Source organism: Betta splendens, chromosome 2 (genome assembly GCF_900634795.4).
Source record: "Betta splendens chromosome 2, fBetSpl5.4, whole genome shotgun sequence".
Classification (NCBI taxonomy): Eukaryota; Metazoa; Chordata; class Actinopteri; order Anabantiformes; family Osphronemidae; genus Betta; species Betta splendens.
The window spans coordinates 8,269,383-8,293,015 of NC_040882.2; the positions used below are offsets into that span (position 1 = coordinate 8,269,383).

Genomic DNA, 23,633 nt, shown 5'->3' on the forward strand with positions numbered 1-23,633 from the left:
TACCTCCACTGCGTCTTCATTCTGTCCTAGTGGAACACAGCGAGGGGCAGCGCCAGCGTCTGCTCCACTCGCCGCATCCACATTTCTATTAAGTGGTACAGTTATTCCCTGGAACATATGAAGATTTCAAGGCTTTCCTGTAGCCCGAGAGCACGAGCGGTGTTAAGTCGACGGCAGGGGGATCCCACGGCCTTGTGCCGCTCAGCTCAAGACGCCGCGTCATGATAAGAAACAGAGCTCCGCTGTCTCTTAACAACTTCATTTTTGCACCCACTGTCACACAGTTCAGTGAGTCATGATAAAAATATTGTGTGTAATTGTTCTCATTTCGGACTGGATCGCATGTCGTAATCCTGTTTTAATTTACCGCACAAGATTATAAGAGTGCTGACTTGTTTGCTCTTCAAGGCTTTGCTTGCAAACATACGGCTTAATCACTTAAGAGAACACAAAGCTGTGCTTTAGATTAGATTTTCATGCTGTTTGCTGCAGTTCTCATGAAACGTAGCCTGCAGATACGGCGATTGCTGCTCATTACTAGTGCTGGAATATTGCAAAGAGGAGCCGAGCCAGTGATCTTGGTTCAGAGACTTGTATTATTATGTGCATACCTCAAATTGGGTCCTAGGTTAAAGACGAGCTGCGAGTGAGTGGCTGAACAAATGAACAGTACTTTCAGGGTCCATGAAGCGCTTCACATCGTGAAGTTTAACTGTGGCCTTAAAGGTCTGGAATTTTTCTATAATATATAAATATGGCGTGGACTTTGTTACATAATGTTAAATAATTTACTCTACTAGATCATAGAGGAACATGTGAGTGGACTAACACGGAACGGGCCAATCTGATCTATTTACTGTCCATAGGCTGCTTGCGTTTGGGCTTTACTCATGCATATTAGTCAGAGGTGTTGGAATCGCCCAGGGCTGATCAAAGAGTTTTCTGCTTTTCCAGCAGAAGTCCCTGCGGGCCATCTCCTCAGATGCTTCCCCAGCTATTACCTGGGGCAAGGATTTGAAGCGCTCGCGCTGATAAATGACCCCCCCCCCCCTTCCCCGGTCGTGCCAGACCCCACTCCTTTGTTTCTTCGCCTCAATTGTACGGCTTTATTAGGGCCCAAGTTGTTTGCACGTTAAAGCACAGGTGCAAAAAGAGATTCAGGGCACTGAAAGTCAGCTTTTAACAGCCTTGCGTTTAGTGAGGGCAGGAAGGTGAACGTCTTAGTCTGAGGCAGGTTGATTTAGCAAGAAACCCTTATTTGCACTTGGGCTTCCATAGTTTGATGATGTTTAACATAAAATGACAATATAATTAAATATGTTAGGAGATTATTGAGTTAAACAGACTTTTGTAGCTCTGTTCAAATAAACTCACTGTAAACAATCCAAGCTATCAGCCCATTAAAGATAACTAAGTGACTTGATTGACTCCCTCAGGGCTAATAAATCTCATTTGCTTTCCTTTTCACAAGGCCGACACGTAAACACACACACACGCGACCTCTGGGAACCTCTGAACATCGCCGCCTGTGCACGGCTATTATCTGTAGATGATTAAATTCAAAACAGCAGTCTCTGAGTTATGCTTGGTCTGCATTTGTACCTGGGGTGGAACGGCGCAAAAACATACAATGCATATCTGCCATACTAATCCTCAGCATGCATATGTAGGAGAACATATCCATTTGTCTTCCCACCGCGGTTTCTCTTTGTTAGAATGCTGATATGGCCTGAATGCTTGGGTGAACAGTTTAATTATGTGTGGGTTTTTTTTTGCTTAATGCAGCACATCCAGTTAAACGTTGAAGCAAAATCGCACTTTTGGTGACTCATAGTGTTGTATCTTGTCAATCCATGATGTACAATGCCCATCCACGGTGCATTCCAGTGGTCTGTCTTGCATTGCATTCTTGTTTGAGTCTGTCATCCGTATAGGAGTGTGAGGAGTTTGTGACCTTTACATACAAAACCAAATTAATGTTGTTGCACTTTGGTTATGCTCGGACTGTCCCCAAATTGATACACTACAGTATTGCTGTTGCCACTGTACTGTACGGAATCCACTGTAGTTCATAGAGGGACATGGTTGTGGCTGCACCTCACCAAACCTAAACCGAGGGGGACCACACCAGAGTTCTCTGTACATGACTGTATTAGACGTGTAACCTTTTAGGTCCATTCCCGGTGCTTTTGCCAAGATAAGGTGTTCCTCCTTGTAGTGATGCTGTTGTTTTGAAATAAACACCTGAGCGCCCTTGTTGGCCGCCTGTACTGCGCTGTACGGTGAGAGAAACCCTCTAAGAGGGTTCGCTTGGTTACTTGGTGGGAGCTGAATAGAACAGAATCCCATTTCTGCGCGCCACACAGCTGCGCTTTATTTGATATGAAATAGAAACTCGAGAGTTCGCATAAGGTCTCACTTTACCCTCTCTAAAGTAATAACTATGCAGTTATTCTTTTTTTCACCTCTGAAAATGGATTACAATCAGAGGGAGAAGGAGCTTCGGAGGTTACTGAGAATGACTTGTGGCAGGCCCGACTTCAGAATAGAATAAAAAGGACACGTGCATGCATTTCAAAGGCCCCTAAACAAGCTGAACATCACCTAAATACTGAAATGCTTCACGGGCATCGCCATTCATCTGCATTGTGCTGCGAGCTTCGTGGCGTCGGCTCATCTTTAGTATTCAGGGTTTTACTCCGCGCAGCTACTTGTACTTCCCAGGCATCAGACGCCTTTGTTGTACACAGGGATTTACTGCGATGCCTCTCGTTCGGCGCAGTTCTACAGTACAGGCTGCCTGTCGATGATCCATGCGCTGCCTCGGGGATCGGACCTGCTGTCGTCTGGTCGTGTCAATCAGAAGGCCAGCATTATAGCTCTTTGAAGTGGTTCCTTTGTTGAGAAGAGCCCGGATAGTCCCTGCTCCATTCAGTCTACCTTGGTTTTATTCAAAACTAAACTAAATTTTGTTTCAATCCCCAAAGCAACATAGCTGCTACGAGACAATACTCAAAGAGGTGTTGTAAATGGTTGGTTGGTGCACACTGACATATAGCTCTGATCAGAGCAATCGCGTCTTTTTCAGGAAAGCGCCTTGTTTAATAGAATCTTTACTGTAAGCTGCTGCAGTGCAGGAAATGTTCCCTATTTTTCGCGAAAAGTCGCTACTAACAAAACCGCGCACATCACCCCAGTGAACACTGGTGGCAGTTGCAGATTCACAGTCCCATTCTCCGACATTGATTGAGATGAATTCAGCCTCTCTCCTCCCCTCTGCTGTACCGCCATTAGTCCCCATTTTGCCGCCCGACGTTGATGAGTCGCCAGACAAATCACGCTTACCTTTCCGCAGTCTTCCAGTAATCCGAGCAATACATTACCCATAACACTCACTCGCTGTAAATGCATCGTTCTGTTACTCATGCATATGTAAAGTGCCGTTCTGCGACATGTGTTTCCCTTTAGAAATGGATTGCAGGATCCCCCCTTTGCTTCTAGTTTCTATTAAGGATGGTCTGAGGACCGCACTTGTCATTCTGATGAAGAGTAGCTGTAAATAAAATACGCCACCACAACAGGACCTTGGTTCCTATTAGAGAGCAGCCGCTCATCATCCGTCTCCCCCAGTGCATTTATCTGCTGGTACAGTAGGTCCACAACATGCATACGCTTTTCCTTTTCTTCGCCTTCCTCTCTTGAAGAATGAAGAACCAAGGACACGCTGACAGTCAATTAAATTTACAGTCTTCACACCCTTTGCGTCGCACATCTCTGGGAGGGTGTCAGCATTAATACCTTTAGTTAAAGCGTAGAGCCTCCCCTCGCTTTAATGGGGCTACTTGCAATTTGACCAATAACACGACCCGTCCTAATTGGAACAGACAGTGATTCCTAACAGGGGACGTCAGCACACAGCACAGATTCAATTACAGCAAGTCACTTGCCTTTGTAATTGATATTAAAGGATGTTAAATATGGCAGGAAGCTATCAACAAGAACCTTGAGGGAGAGATGAGGCACAGCAGGACCAAGCCTTTCTACCGTGTCAGTTCTCTACACGTGAAAATTGCTGAAAGTCAGACGATTCTTGTAAAAGTGTTAAATTTATATTAATATAGTAAAATATAATGAGCGCCATCAGATCGATTATACACCACTTTGGGTTGTCGATGATAACAGCGTGGGATAAAAAGGCTTGAAATTAAGTTTGGAAATCTTTCCGATGGGTTCCCGCTCCGCCGCCGCTACTCCCTCGGCCTCCCTCGGCCTCCCTCCCGCTTTGCCGCACATACACAGACACACATGCATGGAGATGGTTCATCTTCCCTCAGTCAATACCGCATACCTGCCACAAATGTTGAATGATTGCCTCCACTGCACCGCCCGTTCGTTGCAGGGGAGATTGATCACACACATGATATTAGAAATGAAATGGCTTGCCACATGGAGTTGTTTTACCTCCTGCTGCTCAGAGAGAGAGAGGGAGAGAGAGAAGCTGCTCAACAAGTGCAACCGATATAGGTTTTCTCGACAACTGGGGGGTTACTATGGATGTCTGTTTGGGGCTGGAGACGCATGCCACAGGCCGGCGTACGGGATGAATGACGATCAATCACTTGATTTATGAGTGAAGCAGTCAGTCTGTGGTCTGTTTCCTGACCTGTAATAATGTTACAACACCACAGCAATTGAGAAAAATGCCACAAAGGCAGGGTGAGAACTGTGTGGAGCTTGAGGTGTTTAAAGCTCATGCTATTTCTGTTTCTATGCTTGTTTTTTTTTTTTGGGGGGGGGGGGGGTTATTGAAAATGTTGTTAGTTAACAAAGGACTGATTGATTAGCATCAATAATCTATTGTTTAAACTTGGTGCCTGATTATCGAGGCAAGGATGTGCACAAACTCGACCCTTTTCATGTAACTGTGAAACATGTTTTTAGTTTTAGACTTTAGTTTATATTCTTCAAATTAGATTTTTAAAAGTAACTTATTAATTTATTTATTTATGATCTAACTTTGTTTTGTTTATTTTTCTTCCCTCAAAACTAATACTCAGACTTCCTTCAGTATCTGCTGTAGAAATATACAGTAGTTTTTTTTTGTCATAATTTCATCCTTGTATTTTGTAGTAGAAAACATCTGCACACATCTGTTCTTTAACATTTGAGTAATTATTTAAATGATTTTATTAGGAGGTACAGTTATAAAAAAAACTTAACAAAAAAACAACAACTTAAAAAAATGTTTTTTAAATCTTGTATTCAGTTAAATATTATTATTAAAATTATATATTTTTGTTTTAAGTTTTATATATTACAGTATATTATAATATATGCCCTATTTTAAACTTGCATGCAAATGTGGTGTGTGTATATCTTCCACGTTGGTCTGTTCATTCGTCTGGAACTGCAACTTGTCTTCACATGGTCCACATTAAATACAGTATTTTGCATTATGGCTCTTATAAAAGCTTCTTTCTGAAGATAATTTGTTCATGTTAGGCTTCCTTAGCAAATTGTGCAGCCCACTTTAACAGCTGGGGCGTTTGGTACCAATTTGAGAGATTATATGTGTGGATGATAATGAGCTTTATTCTGAAAGAGGATTTAAACATGGAGAAGGCTGGCCACCGCTTCATTTAAGAAACCGTGTCTCTCAGGTTTAAACCAGAGGACTTTGGTTTCAAGAGACTCTCCCATGGTAAAATAAAACCCCCAAAGGGGGGCAGCTTCAGAAAAAGGAAGCAGTGAAAAGCAGAAGTAAACAAGTAACGTTTGAAATAAATGTTAGGGCAATTTGGACATAAACCGCGATGGCTCCAGAAATTATTTTAATTTTCCTTCAATGCTTGGCTCTCACGAAAGCTGAGCCACGGGGGGAAATGAAGCCGCAGTCTCTTAGTACTATGCAAATTGCCTGGAGGCAGTGATGGGACTATACCCAAAAATATCACACATTTCAACCTGGGGCTGCAGCACAGGATGAATCCATGTGGGTGCTAGCCCTGATTCTGCGTCGCCCGCTGCCTGTGCACATCTGTCTGTCTGTAGCAGCAATCTGAGCACAGTTGTTCTGTTTTTATGTTTATTGATGTGATCCCCTGCTCGTGTCACCTTTTGAAATGGCTGCCATGCTCCTTTTTTAAAAGCAAACAAGGCTCTCCTTGTCATCCGTGCCGCCTCCTCCGCCATCTCCTTGCTGAGTCTTTCTGTCATCCTGCCCGCCTTTGACTGTCGCTCTGTCTCACCTTTACATCCTGTGCATTTGAAGTGAGGCTTATTGCTGCCATCGATTGGCAACTTTATCCTGGAGTCTGGGGAACCAGGGCAGCGTCTCAGTCTTAAAATAATTAAAGCAATACATACTGTAGAGGCCTCATACTAAAATCATTATTGGATTTTAACTGCTTTAAACCAGCAAGTTGTTAACTACAACTACTCTTCAGGATTCATCGTTTTTTTCATTTTGAAAATTGAATCTGTGCTCTAATGTGGAAATATGACCCTTCCTGGTACAGAATGCAGGCTGGAGACCAAAGCCTGGTGTCTTTAGCCTCAAAATACACCTAGTATCTGCTTAGTGGAGAAGAAAGGTTTGTTTGATTCGTATGAACTAGTGGTTTGAGATCCACTCATCCCAACCTTTGCAATTTTGAGATATTAGATTTTTTTCTTTCCCTGTGACTGTTGCGACATTATAGTACATTTGGTTTTTATCGATTGCAGCGCTAACTTTGTTTTGGCCCGTGTAACTCAGTTAAGTTTGATTTCTGAGGGGAGTTCATTGATTTGCATGACAACAGTGTCTCTTGTCAGTTTTAAAGTTTATCAGCCTCTGTAATTGGCCCCGTGCGTCACCTGTTGGTATTTCCACTTCAATTACAGGGAATTTAACCAGCCTCGAAAAAATCCTCTCTGACTCACGGTGGATATCTTGATGCAGCCTTACATTTTGACACTACCAAGATGAGACAAAACCATAGATATGCTTTGTTATATTCCCCCTAAAGAGCTTCCTCCTCTGTGATGAAGTGCATGCATTATTCTTTTAGCCATCTGTGTACAGCAGAATGCATTGTATATCCAAGGACTACCAGCTCCACTCAGGGATCATTTCTTTTGATTGATGGTTTGGGACAGAAGATGAGTTTTTTTAGCTTTTTTCCACATGGCTGTCGCTGCTACACACAGTGTGCCTACTTCCCATGTGTGTTTGCATTTAGGACAATGGGAATGGAAGATAAATAAATCAGTAGAAAGGAGATTTATCATGCGGAGACGCCAGCTTTCTCCTGCAGTCATTCATAAATTGAGCCTGACTATGGATTATAGAGTTTAACGCCGTAATGAGCCTTTTTTCCACAAACTGGGAGGTAAGGAATGGAATTATTCTCCACATTTGCATCCTTTATTATGTAATTGCACGGCTCGGCTATAAATATGAATTCATCAATTCACAAGTGTCATAAATAGATCTGAAGGAAAGTCTGAAGCAGGTTAAGGTTAACGTCTCACGACCAGCTTTACACGCCGTGTGGTTTGAACCACCTTCGGAAAACATGTTAAAGGAACTGTCAAAGCTCCCAACAGTCCCTCGGCGAGTTCACGCTGAGGCTTCTCTTCACGAGGCTCCCAGGAGACTGAGAACATGTAAGAAGGGAATCGTGACCAACTAGCTCGCGAGCTGCCGCGTACGCCATCAAGCTGCTTGAATAGATCCAGTACCTGATGTTTTCCTATGCAGCACCAACACGCTGGGAGTCATTTTCCTATTCACCAGCCTGACCTTGTGGCCCAGTTGTTAGCGTGTGATGGCTGTGTCTAAAATAACCTCCCGACCGCTAACATCGTTGGTCGGGGAGGTTTGTGGACCTGTCCTGCCTTCGTTGCCACGTTTCTAAAAGCAGCTGCGTGAATTGCATTTTTTTTTAATTAGCCAAGCCCGCACAGCGAGGCCGTGGTCACTGGAGAGGTGACGTTTTGTGAATGCAGGAAGTCTCCCAATAACGTAGGGTTTGATGAGGCTGTCGGACTCTTGTGTCAGCCAGGCACTCAGCATGTGGCCTTCCTCAATGCTCCTTTATTGGAAGGTTTGAACACATCCTCCCTAACTGTGTTCATTCCCTGTGTCTCCCCAATGCTCAATGAAAGCTAAGAACAAAAAAACACAACTCTTTTGTTCTCTTTGTACTTTTTCTTTCCTTTTGAGTTTTAGTTTTTTTCCCTCTTTCTGTTTTTAGTCAAACTGGAATTGGTCAAAGCGCAACCTAGTTCTATGACAAGCTGAGACATAGTGAATCTATACGGGTCCTGCCAACTTTAGGGATCTTTTATACCCCATCCTTTTTTCCTTCATTCTGTAGTTTTGCAAAGGAGAAAGAGTGTTCGCTTGCCGAGGATTAGGCCTTTGTTGGTTGCAGGAGACTGACACACTGCAGGAGTTTTGGAAACAAACCAGGTCGACTCTATTCTGCAGGCTCTGGTTGCTTCTCTCACCACTGTTCTTTACTCTAAAGGCACAAGCAAGTTTAGTTGTTATTATAATTAGCTGGGAATTACCTGGCTCACCTCCCTCAGGAAATAGTCAGGCTTTATTTATCCATATCTAAAGCACCTGTTGTTTAAGCAATGAAGTTGTGTGTTAATTGAGATGTCCCACATTCGCTTTAAAATTTTTAATTCTGTTCAAAACCTGCTTAGCTATTCCCTTGTTCTGGCACTACTCTCAGGGAAGTTATCACATATTTCCCTGTCACATTTATGGCTCGCGTTTGATATGGCACAAACCGCTTATTTATGGTCCTCCAGAGCCCCAAAAATGGTGGAAGCTGGAAGTAGATTTCCCTCAAGTGCAATGATCGATAAATTCTACATATTAATTAAGTTCCGACTGCCACCTCCAGGCTCTCTCCCAGGTGCAGGCTTCGCTCTGGCCTCTTAACAGCGCCGTGTTCCTCAGCCAGACCCACGTCTCCTTAGCATTCATGGAACAACCCACAAATGGAGGTGCTGCGTTAAGAGTGTTTCCCTCTGATTCGTGAAGGCAAACAGAGGGTTCATCAATGACTTTAATTTACAAGAAGTGCTTTTCATATCGTATAGATATGACTCAAACAGCCATGGAGTGTTTTTAAAGCATTTTAACATGATACAATTCTATTTATGTGTAGAACAGAAATAAATGAGAACGGACAGGTTCCAGTTCTGGGAATGTGCCATTCCCTTCTGATGTTTTATTTGTGAAGCTAAAAGTAGAAGTAAAAAAAGAGGAGAGCCTCCAACTGGGTGGACGTAGTTACAATACCGTCACCTTTGCTTTGGTTGTGACCCTTAAGAGGCGTGCAAAGGTCTTCGTCACAGGGGGCTAGGGACATCTCTGACAGCGTTGCATCTCTGAATCATGTTGCCAAGCCGCACACAGTGAACTTACAGTCCCAAGTGTTGCTGCGCTCTCAGCACATCCTCGCACGCGATCTCCAAAACAGGACTCCAAATTCTCCTCTCAAACTCAACATTTGCGTGTGATTCTTCCCAGAGGGTAATTAAACCGTTTCTTGTCTGATCATCCTCACAAAAAGAAGTTCCCCTCCGTACTGTACAGTATATCATCTGACATCCAAAACACTTATAAATAAACTGCTGTATAAAAATGCAACGTTCAGACAGCCAATTAACTTTGATTCTTGAGGTTTTAGCTTCAGAGGGTGTGTAATGAGGCCCAAAGCCTAACTGCGAAGTCTGTTAGCTGCTATTCGACAAAAGCTGCTTTTTTTTTTTTTTTTTTTTTTTTTTTTTCACATGGAGCCTAATGAGTAGTGGAGATACTATCATTTTTCATCTACAGATCAAATGACGAAACAGAAACAGATCAAATAGCTTGATATATGATTAAAACTCTCTTCACAACGGTTGACCTTATAATTTTCTCTGCACCTGCAAAGGCAATTAATTAAAAACAACAGCAGGTTTGTTTATACCCAGTCATTAAGCTGCTGCATTTGCCATCAATCCATAACTTAAATGTCTGTCCGACTTTATTAAAAGCCCATGCGGCAAAGCAGCTGGGACAAAGCACAACAAAGCGAACGGCTTTTAGATTTTTGACAAGTCATCTGCCCCAGTTCCTGCGCTGATACACTCCCGTTTGGCACCCAAATAAAAGTATCCAAATCCCATCCCAACAGCTTTCACTCGGCATAGAAATTCAAATATGGCCTGATTATAATGTTTAATGTGCATGCCACCCTCAGCGATCTTAAAAGCGTGTGATATGGGCATGAAAAGGGCCTCCTCTCTGCTATGCGCAGTGCTCTCTAATGCTCTCTGTTGCTTTTTTGTGCACCAAGTGCCTGGTCTTTAAAAACACAAGGACAGCTAAAGGATTATGGGTCTGTATGCGTCTTTCATTGCCTTTAATATGCAAATGGAGATTAGCAGTGGAAGGAAACTCTTTTGGCATTGAAGTTATTTTACCAGGAGGTGATGCTAGCCATTCACACCTTTTTGTTCCTTCTCAGGACCAAATTTAACCGTTTCAGCGCAGGTCGAGCCTTGTGGACGGCGAGGACGTCCTTTACCTGCACAGTCATGTAGCCGAGCGCAGCACGTGCGAGCAAAATATGACTCAGTCTTATTAATTTAAGTCAAAGGTAGACGTTCGTATTTCCTTTTAAGCAAGATTTGAAATGATGACTCTCTTGGACATCAAACAAAATAGAAGTACATCTCTGCAATTCACAGCAAAAACCAAATGCAGCTGGGTAAATGACTTTGGTATTACACTGTCAGAAAACCATTTCAAATGTGCCATAGGAGGCAATTCCAGCGTTTCTTTTGATCTCCAGCGAGGAGGGGAGAAGGAAAGGATTAGGAGACGTTTCATATCATGGAATTGTGATCCCGGCATTAGAGCCATGCAGCGCACAGTCAGTGTCAACATTCATAATTGAGTGATTTAAATGATTTGATTTCTGGCGCTGCAGTTTCACATGCACCCTAATGTTTAACCCCTTCAGCAAACCCACGGCTGATACCGTATACACTTACCTAGAGGGTACTTCCGCCTTGAGAACCTCTTTGAGCCGTTTTTTTTATGCCCACGTTCAGTCAGGGGAGCCTCCACTGTAGATGCAGGTGGTGGAAGCTAATAAACAAAGCACATCTGCAGTGTTTGTTTTAGAATAAGAACAATAAAGTAAATGCAATTCAGATCTAAACAGAACCACACTTACTACATCATCATTCAATGCGTCGTTATTGGGATTATTGATTCTGCATGTGAACACCCATGCACACAAGACGGGGGAAGATTTTTCAATCACACATCTGTGCTGTTCGTGTACAATTGATCAGAGTACTTTGTTGAGTCTGGCAACCCAGAGGGCGCCCGTGGAGCCTCTGACTGGCTCAAAGGGGGGCTAGAGATTATTGACTTTGGGATAACAGAAACTGAGATGTCTACAGAACGGAGTTGCTGAATAATTGGCTTCGAGGAGCAAATTAGTGTGCAGAATGTATATTTATAGGGTGAAATATCTTAAAGATGAATTGGAGAATAGTTTTAAGGCCAGGTCTTACACCTCACTTATCTTAAAGGCTGGTGCCAGTGATGACCTTGAGGTTCTTCTCATCACTTGCTTAAACGGGGGAAATGACCGTAATCGCTGTGTTGCCTTTCATCCACATCCTTCCTCTGTTCTAAGTCACCAGAATGTGGACCCATTTTCCCACACAGGTTTTCGGTTAGCACGTCCACTCACAATGACTTTAGCATAAAGGACATCGGTGCCCCTCATTCTCTCAATGAATTCTACATTTTCCACTCTGTGTGTTTGCTGAGCTGGGGAAGTGGCTCTGTTTTATATGTTCCTCGACCTCTTCCGGGCCTGCAACGTGTGTGGCTGAGCAGCATAATTGGGTTGACAGCACAGGGTCCTGCCTCACATCCAGCTCTCCGACAGAGTCGCCCTCCTCGTCCGTCCTTTTAGCTGTCGAAGGCAGTAACGCCAAAGCGGACGTTTAAACAAGCCACCGTGCGTCCCTCGCTGCTGTTGACTTTGTCCACAAACGCCATTTGACTGTTTGTGTTTTTATTATTGAGCTGTAAACACGTACAAACAGAAAGCGGCAACGAATGAAATGTGGCTCTGAGTTAATGAATAGAATTTAATGGACACTTAAGGATTGTGTTTGTTAATTTTCTGTTAGCGCACGCGTGCGTGGTTTTAATGAAGCTGAATGAATTGCGCAATGGTTTGCTGGTGCACACAGCGCGATTATGTCAAATATGTTCTCCGGGTTGCGCGGTGGTTTAAATGAGGCTGCGTGGGCATGGAGGAAGGGCAAAGGGAGGCAGAGGCAATTGGAAAGGATGCAAGGCCGAGCGGCGTGAATTCATTTCCTCTCTCTCTCTCTCCCGTGTCAGGGGGACCTCGTCTGAACCCATTATGGCGGTAACAAGGTGTCAGCGAGCGGTCTTGCTATGGGTTCTGGCCTCCGAAGCTGTCTGGCTGCCCGTCTAAGTTAATTAAGGGAGGGAATGAAAGTGTGAGGTATGGGGACAGTGTTAGACAAAAACGTTTAACTAGAGGGCCCAAGTAGAGAATGAGGAGTTTCACTGTCCTCTCAGAAGAGTTTGCAGTTTGAAGAGGGAGCTGGATGGACGAGGATTCGTTAGGCTTTGGTCATGTTCAGGTCCTTTAAGTTAGAGCGATTGACCAAGCTTGTTCCTTAAATCTGTCACCAAGTTCTTTGGGATAATGTCCTCCCTCCTCCAGTATAAACAGATCTGGCACGCTGGTCCTCCTCCTTTCCTTCACCCCTCCGCTGTGTCGTCATCTCTCTGCGAGGGCAATGCCGAGGTTCACCGGGAGAGTGTTTTTTAGTGCAAAGTAAGTGGGCGATCAGGAGATCTCATCAATTCCAATGCATGCCAGTTGCCACGGAAACAGAAGTGGAGAGGCTTTTCTCAAGGATCCTGTTAAACATTTAGAGTGCGCGGGCCTCGGAGAGAACGAGAGCGAGACGGAGTAAAGAGAGAGCGGAGAGGGAGGAATGTGTCGTGTGTCCGTCACGCCATCTGCATTTTGGGCCCTTTCAGCAGAAGGTAAACTTGAGCGGGAGCATCGCTGTTCTGCAAATTGTAAATGCCAACGGCTTTCTGCAGGAAAACAGTTGAGGAAATAAGACAGCAGCGGTAGATGAATGAGTTGTGTTTAGGTTCTCGGACGACCTTGTGAAAACCGACAACAAAGCCAACATAAAACATCAGATTACACACATTTGCATTGATTTATTCTCATGTCTCCATCCGTAAATGGCGTAAGTAAAACACTCAGATGCTGCCCTCGCCGACCAGCTGGGCCTTGACTGGCTCAGCACAAATGGCCCAAACTTGCGCTCCTGATCGAGGAGCGTTTCCGGGGTAATCTCCCGGCAGACAGGCCCTAAATGGGAAAGGGCTGTTTTGCAGTAACGACGTAGGCTCAGCAGATAGCAGCTCTGTGTAATTCCTTTTAATTACTGTCCAGGAGGCGATAAGACCTGGTTGGAGAGGCTAAAAGAACAGATAACGGGGGACGAGGGGATTTGCCTGAAGGATGTTCCACCCCTTGGGCAAAAACAGCCTGGTTGTCCAGAAGCAGCCTGAAGTTTGAAGCTGCCCCGCAGCCATTTGCTTTTTCTCTTCTCTTCCCGAGCTAATGGATGTGGTGCGTGTTTTGACATCCATTTTAAAGATGTTTCAGTGCCTGACTTGAGGGTTTTATCGGTTAAGACATCTGATGAGGTCTTTTGAGCAAACGGCCGGGACAGACTCATGCTGCGTCTGTGCCGTCTTAAAAGTCCAGTACAAACTTCCATATGTCAGAACATTCAGCTGTTCAACCTCAAGTAACCCCAACTCAAGGATCTTCTTCTGGAGCTTTTTATTCCATCACAAAGGTTTTATCTTGTCGCTTAATTAAGAGCTGAGATGTTTGATCTCACCATTATTCTGAGCACCTCTACTCATCAGTGTCTTTTTTTAAAAATCATTATTTAAATGACATTCAGCATGTGATGACAGATTAACTTTGTCTGGTTTTTGAAAGTTTACTGTGCAGCTAAAACTATATATACTGTATATCTAGCAAATAAATTTAATTCGGAAAGATTAAACATTTTTGCTGTTTATTTCTCCTTGCAAATTCAAAAAAGCACTTCAAAAATAGGCATGGGGGAAACACTCTTGAGTAAGACCATTAAAGCCACAACAAATATTCACAGCATGACTTGCGGGATTTTCTTTTAAGAATAGTTCAAAGCAATTTACAAAAAAAGACATGAGCCCTACGAAACCCAATTCATTTCTTTGCCACATCCCAAGCCTCCATTAGCATGCGCCATCGCTGAGTCCTACAACTTGTCAGTCACCTCTGCTCTTCCGTGAAATCAGCCCAAATACCAGTTGCTGTTTTCCAGAATTGCGCTGCATACATGTCGCAGCACCGCCTCAGACTCATGACCTGATAACAAACAGGGCAGCTTGTGCATAGAAAGGACCCAGCAATGAGTGATGCTGTAGTGTGGAATAACTGTGTGCGTGTGTGTTTTATCTTTGAAGGAGTTGAACCCTACATGGAAACTGCAACGACTCCCTAGAGCTCCAAGTACAGGGATATATGAGCTCATATTGGAGAAATGAGGCTAGTTGTCTAAATGCATTACTGTAATAAGACCTGGGAGGGGGAGCGGTTCAGTGTATCTGCACGTTGACCTTGTTAGTATTAAGTTCTTGAATCGCTCTCTGGGGTTTCGCTCGCTGGCAGGGGCGCGTTGGTGGTCGGTCCGACCCGTCTTGTTCCCCCCCCCCCGTTTTTTTTCTCCCCATTCAAATCTCCCCTTTGTTCGTGTTTATTAACATCCCGACGAAGGAGCCGCGTCTCCGCCGCTCTGCAGCTGATCATTAGCAGCTGGAACGTATTTCGCACTTGTAATACACAGAACTCCAAGATACTAATTACCTTTCTGTCACCAATACGGCTCGGCGTCGCCGCCCCTCCCCTGCCTGCTCAACAGTCACTTGTGCAAAGAATCCGCTTCAGTCAGGCATCTGTGGAGAGTCTATACAAATCACGCTGACTATGACAACCATTCATCAGTTTGATAAATGATTATGAGAGAGAGCTACTGAGAATATGCAAATTACAGATCACCACATACCTCACTCTTAGTGATTAGGCAGCGCATAAATATATCAGTTTCCAATACCACAGAGGTTTTTTCTAAGAAAAACAACCAAAGGTGTGGGCACATTGGAATTGTTAGTTCTAATGCAAATACTCATTTGAGCCTACAGTATGATTAAATTAGCCTGAGCCGAATGAAGCTGCTTTTCCAAATAACATATTGAACAATAACAAATACTCCTGTATGTATTCTTGTTGTTTCCATATAGTTTTTGCCAAATGTGTAAAAGCAAATAAAAACAATGAAGAGCATTGTCTGCATCAGCTTCTGTAATTACCCAGGGTCTCACTCTGGGTATCGGTTCTGTTATAAAACTTAATATGCTGTATTTGGTCCACTCTGAGGCAAACCTCTAATGTCAAACCTCTTCATATTTTGTCATGTTATTCCACAGTTCCACACACAAGCCAGTAGATACGTCCACAGTGGTTAAAGGAGAAAAAAGACCTTCTTTCCCCAGCCTGACAGAGTAAAGACGAGGGAGTAAAGGCGATAAGAAGGGAGAGGGATGGTAGTGGGTGGGTCAGTGAAGAGAAGATAGTGAAGGATGCGTGCAGAGGCTGCTGTGATATGGGAAAAGGGAAAAAAAACACAGAGGGCTGCGTTTAGAGGGAAAGAGGACAGTGAGGAAGGACGCCTCAGTAAGTTTCTCGGTTAAAGCCATCTTGGCACCTCATGACCCAATTTCCGCCGAGCAGATTGGCGAAGGATGAAACCAAAACTGACATCGACTTGCTGAAGTATTAAAGCGTCTAAAATGTACTGGATAAACAGGTAGTAAAATCCTGAATGGAACAGTAGTGTGTGTGTGTGCGCATGTGTGTGCGAGCGAGTGAACGAGCAACAAGTGCAACCTCTGATTCCTCCTGCAAGGAGCCGACTGAGGAAAAGCATTACAGATGCTGATGCCTCGCGATGAGATTCAATTTCGCTCCGTTCACGCCTCCGTGGTTTTTCCTGGTCATATAGTTTAATGTAAGAATAACGGCATTGTCAATGTCGGGCTTTAGTAGTGTTCAGTGTGTCCCATGAGATGGAGGCCGGCATTTCTTAGTTTTTAGATGGCGCTTAACCAGCCTCAATCATTGTTTATTGTGATGCACGCTGCATGTGGATCACACAGTGGATATTTACTTTGTGCTTCTTCCTTCCCCCCCAAACCCATGACACTGCACCAGCAAGGCAAACATACTGATACTGATGATATAACCAGTGTCAACCAGATTATCTCCAGACCCACTTCATTAGATAGTATACTGTAGATCCTGTAGTCTGTAGAAAGCTAGCAGATATGAAGGAAGCTGAGTAAACAGGGAGAAGTGCACTAGAGGACATTCTGCTTTCTTATGCAAACTTTATTTAATACTATGGATGAAAATCCTTTGTTACAACTGGTGTATTTTATCGCAGCAGAGGCTCTTTTTGACACTTTTAGAAGCAGGAGAGGTCTGCGCAACTGCCTCACTGTCACTTAAATGAGTGTGTGGTGTCGGTGTTAGGGGCTGATTATGTAAATAAGACAGTGCACGGGGACCTCGCCTAAACCTGTGAGAGATGGTGGTAATGGTGGGGAGAAACTACAGCTCCACCAGGGATGCAAACAATTTTCTCAATCAATAGCCAGCAACGTTGAGGAAAATCGGTGGACTGCTAATCGTGAGCCAATTATGAAAGAACATGCTCTTTATTAAAACGGTGTTTAACCACTGATGTCTGTGTGCTCATCACATTATCCAGGGAATGATACTGTATGTGTGGAATCAAAGAACTACGCATAATTATAAGTGTGGACTTTCTACTGACAAGCACGACAACAACTAGAGCCGCATTGGAGAAGAAATATAATATCACACAATACGCACTGAATTTACTGCAGAACAATTTAAAATGTCACTGTCCTAGATTAAGGCTTTGGTCCTAAATACAGACACAAAGGAGTTGTTTATATAGACCCAAAAACTTGCCAAAAGGATAAATAAACTCCCCACAAGAATCAATAGGTCTTTAAATAAGCAGCAGCAAAAGGGAAGTAGCCCAAATAGCCGTAGTCGTCATCCATAATGCCTAATAATTAGGCAGGGGTGTGGATGTAAAGTAAAGTAGCACTGTGACGAGAATCCTCCCACAAAAAGGCCTCCGCTCAGCAGAGACATGGAGAAAAGTCAAGAAGGAAACATAAAATGAATGATGCTTGCATCCCTCAAGGCTGAGATGTGGACCACCGTGGCAGTGACCTGTGCACGGCTCGCGGTGAGTAAGAACCGCGGCCAGCGCCCGCTCAGCGGGGGGCCGCCGTTCTGCGGACGCCGACTTTTAGTGCCGCCGGTAAACTGGGCCCGTGCTCACAGCAGGAGGCGTCTCTACGTTTGAAGCATATTTAATTAGTGCGCGACACACTGAGCATTAGCTTCTAGAGCTAGCCTCTGCAGCTAATTCAGATTTATTGGTGGCCAGCTGACTCTGTCCCCTAAACCTGAGCCCGACTCCCGTCTCACTGTTTCCTTTTAGGTGTGTTTGATTCATTGGACCTGTGAATGATCAGCAAAGACGCATGAGATGCACCTCTTACGGTACCACTCACTGCATCATCGCCTCCTCTTTGGCTGCTGGTTAAGATTTAGAATAATTGCTAAACTCTTAACGCTAATTTCTTTATGCTTTGTTGTCTCTTCTGCTTTTCCACTCCACTAAACAGTAGATGGGTGTAGTCATCAGTTCTACAAACCTGCTGCTAAATGCGCCTCCCTGATGACCTGCACCCTGAGGTCTGCTCCCAATATGCAAATGCAAAATCTGGTTTTGTGTGGCGCAAATGTTGGGCAATAAAGTGTGTCAGGGAAACACCGAGGAAGGACTGTACGCTCTGCGGCTCGCCTGCCCCAGAGTGCTTGGTGAATTATTTATGAAAGCGCTGACAGAAGAGGAGCAGGTTCAACAAGGCGCGTTTCTCGGGGGGGGGGGGGGCGACCGGTCGTCAGGTGGGGCTCGGTTCGTCTCACGGCCTCTGGATTTTAATGATGGTCCGGCGTTCTCGTTATGCGAATCTGCACCGCGGCTTTTTCTCCTGTGTCAGCTGAAAGGAGCGCTTGCATGTGAATCTGTAATCTTCTGTGGGCCTGCTGCCCCTACTTTTTTTTTTTCTCATATACTCTTGCCTTGTCACTTCCATTCGTAGTTCTGCCACTTAAGAGTCTGTGTCTCAGCTCCTCGCGCCCCTTCCTTCCACACTTTGTCATTTCCCATCTAATTTTTTTTTTACTTCTTCAGCGTGTCTATTTCTGAATTGCTCTCATTCCCTGAGTCCACCCACTCCCATTTCCACCTCGTACGTCTCCGCCCGCATACTACTAACACTATCACTGATGATTGGCAGTGCATTGAACACAATATAAATCATTCCTCTTAACCTGCATTAGCTAATTAGAAGTCTCTCTAATTCAGAGCCTGCAGTATGGCAGAAAGCGTTGCGTAGAAATGGATTCTTCACCACTTGATCCTCCATTGAATTAGCCTGGCGTGATTTGTGAAAATGCAAACGGACATCGGGATGTTAGTCATTCGTGTGGGTTTGGCTTCTATGAGGGCTGCGTCCGCTGTCCGACTGCAGAGTCTCGGGTGAAAGCGCTAGCTTTGGTTGCACAGTGGCACTTTTGGTTAAGAGAGATAACCTCAAGGAGCTGCCCACAGGAATTCACCTGCAGGCAGAGAGTACGGCTTCAACTGATAAGGCAAAAAAGCGCACTTTCATCTGTTTAATATAGTTCAGCACCCACCAACATATGTGATGTGTGTGAACACACATTCACTGAATTATTGATGGTTTATATTTCTGAAAGGATTTTCACTAAAAATCCCAGTTACGCAAATATGGCTGCTTTGGGGTTTTTTTGTTGTTTGTTTTTTAGATTTAACGCTGTCCAGTCAATGTTGCATCATTTAAGAGCTGAAAGCTCATTATTACTGCACATTGATAAATACAGTAGCTGAGTTTTATAGGTGCAACCATTAAACAACATAAGAGAATAGGAAGTAGTAGTATTGGAAGAGGATAGACAATGAGGTGAAACTAAACGAACATGCTAATTTCGCCTCCTAAGTATCATTTGAACTCCCCAACACATTACAATGTGGAGTTATGCACGCCCGCCACTAAGCTGATTTCCCAACAGTGTTTTGCTGCCATCCTGAAATTAGGAGAACAAGCAGGTGCCCTCTTGTGCTGTCGCTGCGTATCATCTTAATGTAAATCATTGCTATCAAGGAGGATTACAGTTGGCGTTCCGCGGCCCTCTGACACCGCGTGGAGCCGTGTTACTCATAACAGCGATGCTCTTCTTAATTAAATTTTGTATCGACCTCACTAAACTGACGCTGTGCCGACAGTCCCGTTAAAATTATTGCTCGATGTGCTTACCGGCACAGATTGAGGCATTGTAAAACTTTACTGTCGCGATGACTCACTCTGTCTTTCTGTTGCGCTTGTCCCTCCGTCTCATATACTTTACAGGAGTCTTTAGGTGACGTCTAATACCTCTAATTTTCTTTTTTTTACCTGAGAACCGTCAGAAATTCCAAATGTGATAACAAAGAGACATTTATCCTCTACAAGCCCTTAAATCACCTTTGTCCCTGAATGAAGCTCAGTTGAGGCGGCAGCCCGGACACGCGCTCTCCTTCCAGCGGCCCTCCCCTAATGCATTGCTCCTCTGGGCCGCTGCATAATCTGACAGCGCCTCCGCTTATAGGCGTTCTCACTGTCAGACTCGCCTCTCCAGAGGATGGACACATCACAGGTGTCAGCAACAAGAGTCTCCGCTAGCGCCGGCTCCCTCAGGGGCTCACTTGTCAGCAGGAGCGGCATCTCCAGTGTTTGACCACGAGGGAGCAAAGACGGGGGAGCGAGGGACGGAGGGAGGGCCTGGACTGATGAAAGCAGATAGACACCAAGCAGGAATAAAAGATGTTGGTCTAATAAGGACACGCTTGTGGCATTTGTAATTGTTTGTACACATCAGCAGCTGGAAATACATACAGGGTTATTCATAGGTCATATGTAGTCACTGCGTCTGTCATTGTGTTCTTGGAGCTTTTGATTAACTCCAGAGATAACTGGGATCAATCAACCTCCCATCCAATCATCCTTTAACCTCATCAACACAGGTAGTTTTGCTCATTAACTTTATTTTTAGTTAGTAATGGGAATTATTGCTCTGTACCTCTCTAGTAGCCCTTAAATGGGGTAGAGGTCACAGATTAGATGCTTGTTAGTTCCAAAAAGGGCCAGATTGTGACCCTGTATGATAAACCCATTAAATTCGTACTGGTTTAGTTTAGTTAAGTGTTTTTTTATTTTACCGTTGCAAGAGACAACACTAAAACTCAACCTAGTTTTGAGCACTGTACCTCCTCTTGTTGCTCCTATGTTTTATCCTCCATGGAGGAGCCGGTCCCAGTGAAGGAGGTTCTATTTCGACGCCATCGCTAAGTTGGACACAGTGAAGCAATATCAGCCGTAGTTCTGCTGGAGTCTGAGTTGTGTCGCACGTCGGGCTCGTGTGACTTTGCTGCAAGTTCTCTCAGCCTCTTTGGAGACGTAATGTGCCAGAGTATCTGCCTTGGTTGGAGCTTAATGGCCTGTTTGTGCTCGCGCCACGGAAAACAGCCCGTTTAAATCCAGCCCGAGTTCCGCTGGCTGCGCCGCCTTATCTCGTGTGCCGGGTGCGATCTCTCATACGAGGCTGTTTACATGGGAGGAAAGTCCTGCTCCTCAACTCAAAAATCCATCTCAAATTAAAGTCACGACTTTGGTATGATCTGCTTCATTCAGCGTTACAGCCAACATCCCCAGCTGATAACAAAGACTTGCTCTTCTCTATCACATTTTTTTTTTTTTTGCCATTGTGTCCAAATCTCACTCCCCGCAGTGCGTTTCCACCGCATGCATCTATTACGTCTGCACTATTCCTCTGCGATCAGATACAGCACATCCCTTCCCGAAAATCCCCAACTTTAACCTTGCGGAAAAAAAGCTTGAAGATTGAACTATCTCAGCAGTTCCCAGCATCTCTAAGCTGACAGAATGTCTTCATAGCAGTTCAGGGCTCCTCGGTGCCCATGGATCTGTGCGTCATCCGGAAGGTTGACAGGCGAGCGCGCAGGCACCCACACAAGCGGCGCGCCAACACACATCCACAAACACGCGCTCGGCTGAGAAGCAGGGGCCCCAATTATGGGCTGCTGTGACAGGAAACGGCTGCAGGGGAGTCACTGTCCCCCCGGGCAGGCCACAGCGCACCCGCTGCACTGCGAGCAGGTCCTCTGACAGGGGTGGGAGCGCTGTGCCGCCGCAGCGTGCAAAACAAAGGGCCGCTGGAACCCAAGGAAACGCTGGCGGTGTGCTCTCCGCACACGCTATAATCAGATCACGTTGAACCGCGCTGCTCCGTGCTCAGTCACCCACGCGCTGTGTTTGTTGAGGGGAAGAATGAGGTCACGTTTCTCGTGAAAATCCGGCCTGTCTTGATAAAATGGGGGCAGTGAACTATGGAACATGTATAACATATGAGACCAAACCCAAAACAGACACTTGCCCATTAACTCTACTTTTACAGGGTTATAACGCTGGAGTCATGCTTGGGTGAAATATATTTGGAAGTGGTTCTAATGCTCGTCCTCATGATTTATTTTAAATATGTTGGTCAAATTATTAGAACCAGCCTTGTAGTGCACTCCATGAAGACTTCAGGGTCCAATGTGACCCCAGCCTGCAGTCAAACGATCACCTCCCTTCTAATAAAGTGGCCAGTGAGTATTCATTTGCATTTAATAGATGTATTTCTCTAAATTTGCATCTAAAAAATGAAACTGTTAATTATGTTATGTTCACCCAAGGCATGATGGTCTTCGCTTTGGTGCTTGACTTGTTGGCCTTAAATCGCGTTGATGCCATTATTACGTGATTGGTTGCTCCGCTTTCCACTCTGAGTGGCCGGCGAGGATTCGGGTTTTATTTCCTTGTCATTCTGTGAGGGAGAATAAAATGAAACTCTGATGATCAATTTAGGTGGTGGAAGAGGAATTACATGAAAGCTTAGCACACAGACTGATTCGTATACACAACAACAGTCCACATATACTGTACAGCAGTGCCTGTCAGTACCTCGCTTCTTCCTTGGGGAAGCTGGAAAATGTTCCAGTCCAGCAACACAGAGTAAAGGACGTCTCAGCTCCAGTAATGTAGGAAAAAAAAGATCAAGGATACGCTGACATAAGATTCTTATCACGTGTATTAATGACCAGACACTATAGCTGATCACATTCTAGATTGCTGCTGTGGTTTAGCTGGAAGAAGGCCACATTTAACGCAGCTGTTTTAGATATAATGATATGATTCACCGTTTTATCAAACTGTGGCCTTATGTTTGCTCACTCAGTACCCAATGTGTGGCAGAAACAAGACGGAGTGGACGAAGAGCTGAGGTATAGATCATATCATATGTCATAGGATATATCATTTAGAAGCCAAGCTTTATAGTAGTAGTCTGTTTTGATTGGTGCTTTAATCATCTATAGAGCCTTTAAATAATCAAACATACAAAATGCATTGTTTTTCGTTGCTTGAACACAAATGTCCACAACATGCATGATTTAGCAAAATGCCCACTAAAACAGAAGGTACTATATAGCGGGTGAGTAATTGCCTTTTGACGTCGGCTCTAAGTGTTGGGAAAGATGCCAAGATGTGAGGAGGCAACAAGTGAGTGCACTCAAAATCCTGTCCGCCCCCTTCTTAATTATCTTTACATGCCAAGGAAAATAAATTGCCCTCCTCCTCAGGATTAATAATATTGCTTTGTGGGGCTTTTGGCCATAAGTTGTGGAATAATGAATAGTGAAAAGACTCATGTTGCCTCTGGATTGACTGCAGAAAAGTTGGAGCTCTATTTCAGGATCAAAGAAGCTTTTCAAAGTTCTGAAGAGGTAGATTTAACTTAAAGTAGTGACAACTCAGCACAGTTGTAGCACACCTCCACCTGCTAATGTCCACCCAGCGCTGTTATAAATAGCTGCTGGTGATGTGGACCCACGTCGCTGATTACATGCTTGTGTGTAAGTGGCCAAATGGGCAGTGTGACGTTATGACAGCATATTTCTCTACCCAGAAGTACTGTATGAGAAGCCCAGAGCTGAGGTGGCAAAGAAACTAATTTCTTTACCCACATTAGACTCAAAAGGCCCAGAATGCAATATCGCCACAGCTCACCCAGTCTGCACTGTCCACCCACGCTAAGTACAACCCAGAGCGGAGCGCGTCATTTGAGCTAAATCTCCAAGTGTTGTCAAAATGCACGGAGCCATTACAGGCGAAAGTGAGAAAGGGATGGAGGTTACGGAACAATCCCAGG

The 23,633-nt window shown here is 44.5% G+C and overlaps 1 protein-coding gene across 5 annotated transcripts in view; it reads left to right on the plus strand.

Moving 5' to 3' along the window:
• Positions 1–23,633, plus strand: part of LOC114850611 (interleukin-1 receptor accessory protein-like 1) — a 203,412-nt gene that overhangs the window by 42,492 nt on the left and 137,287 nt on the right. The gene's annotated exons all lie outside the window — the stretch shown is intronic.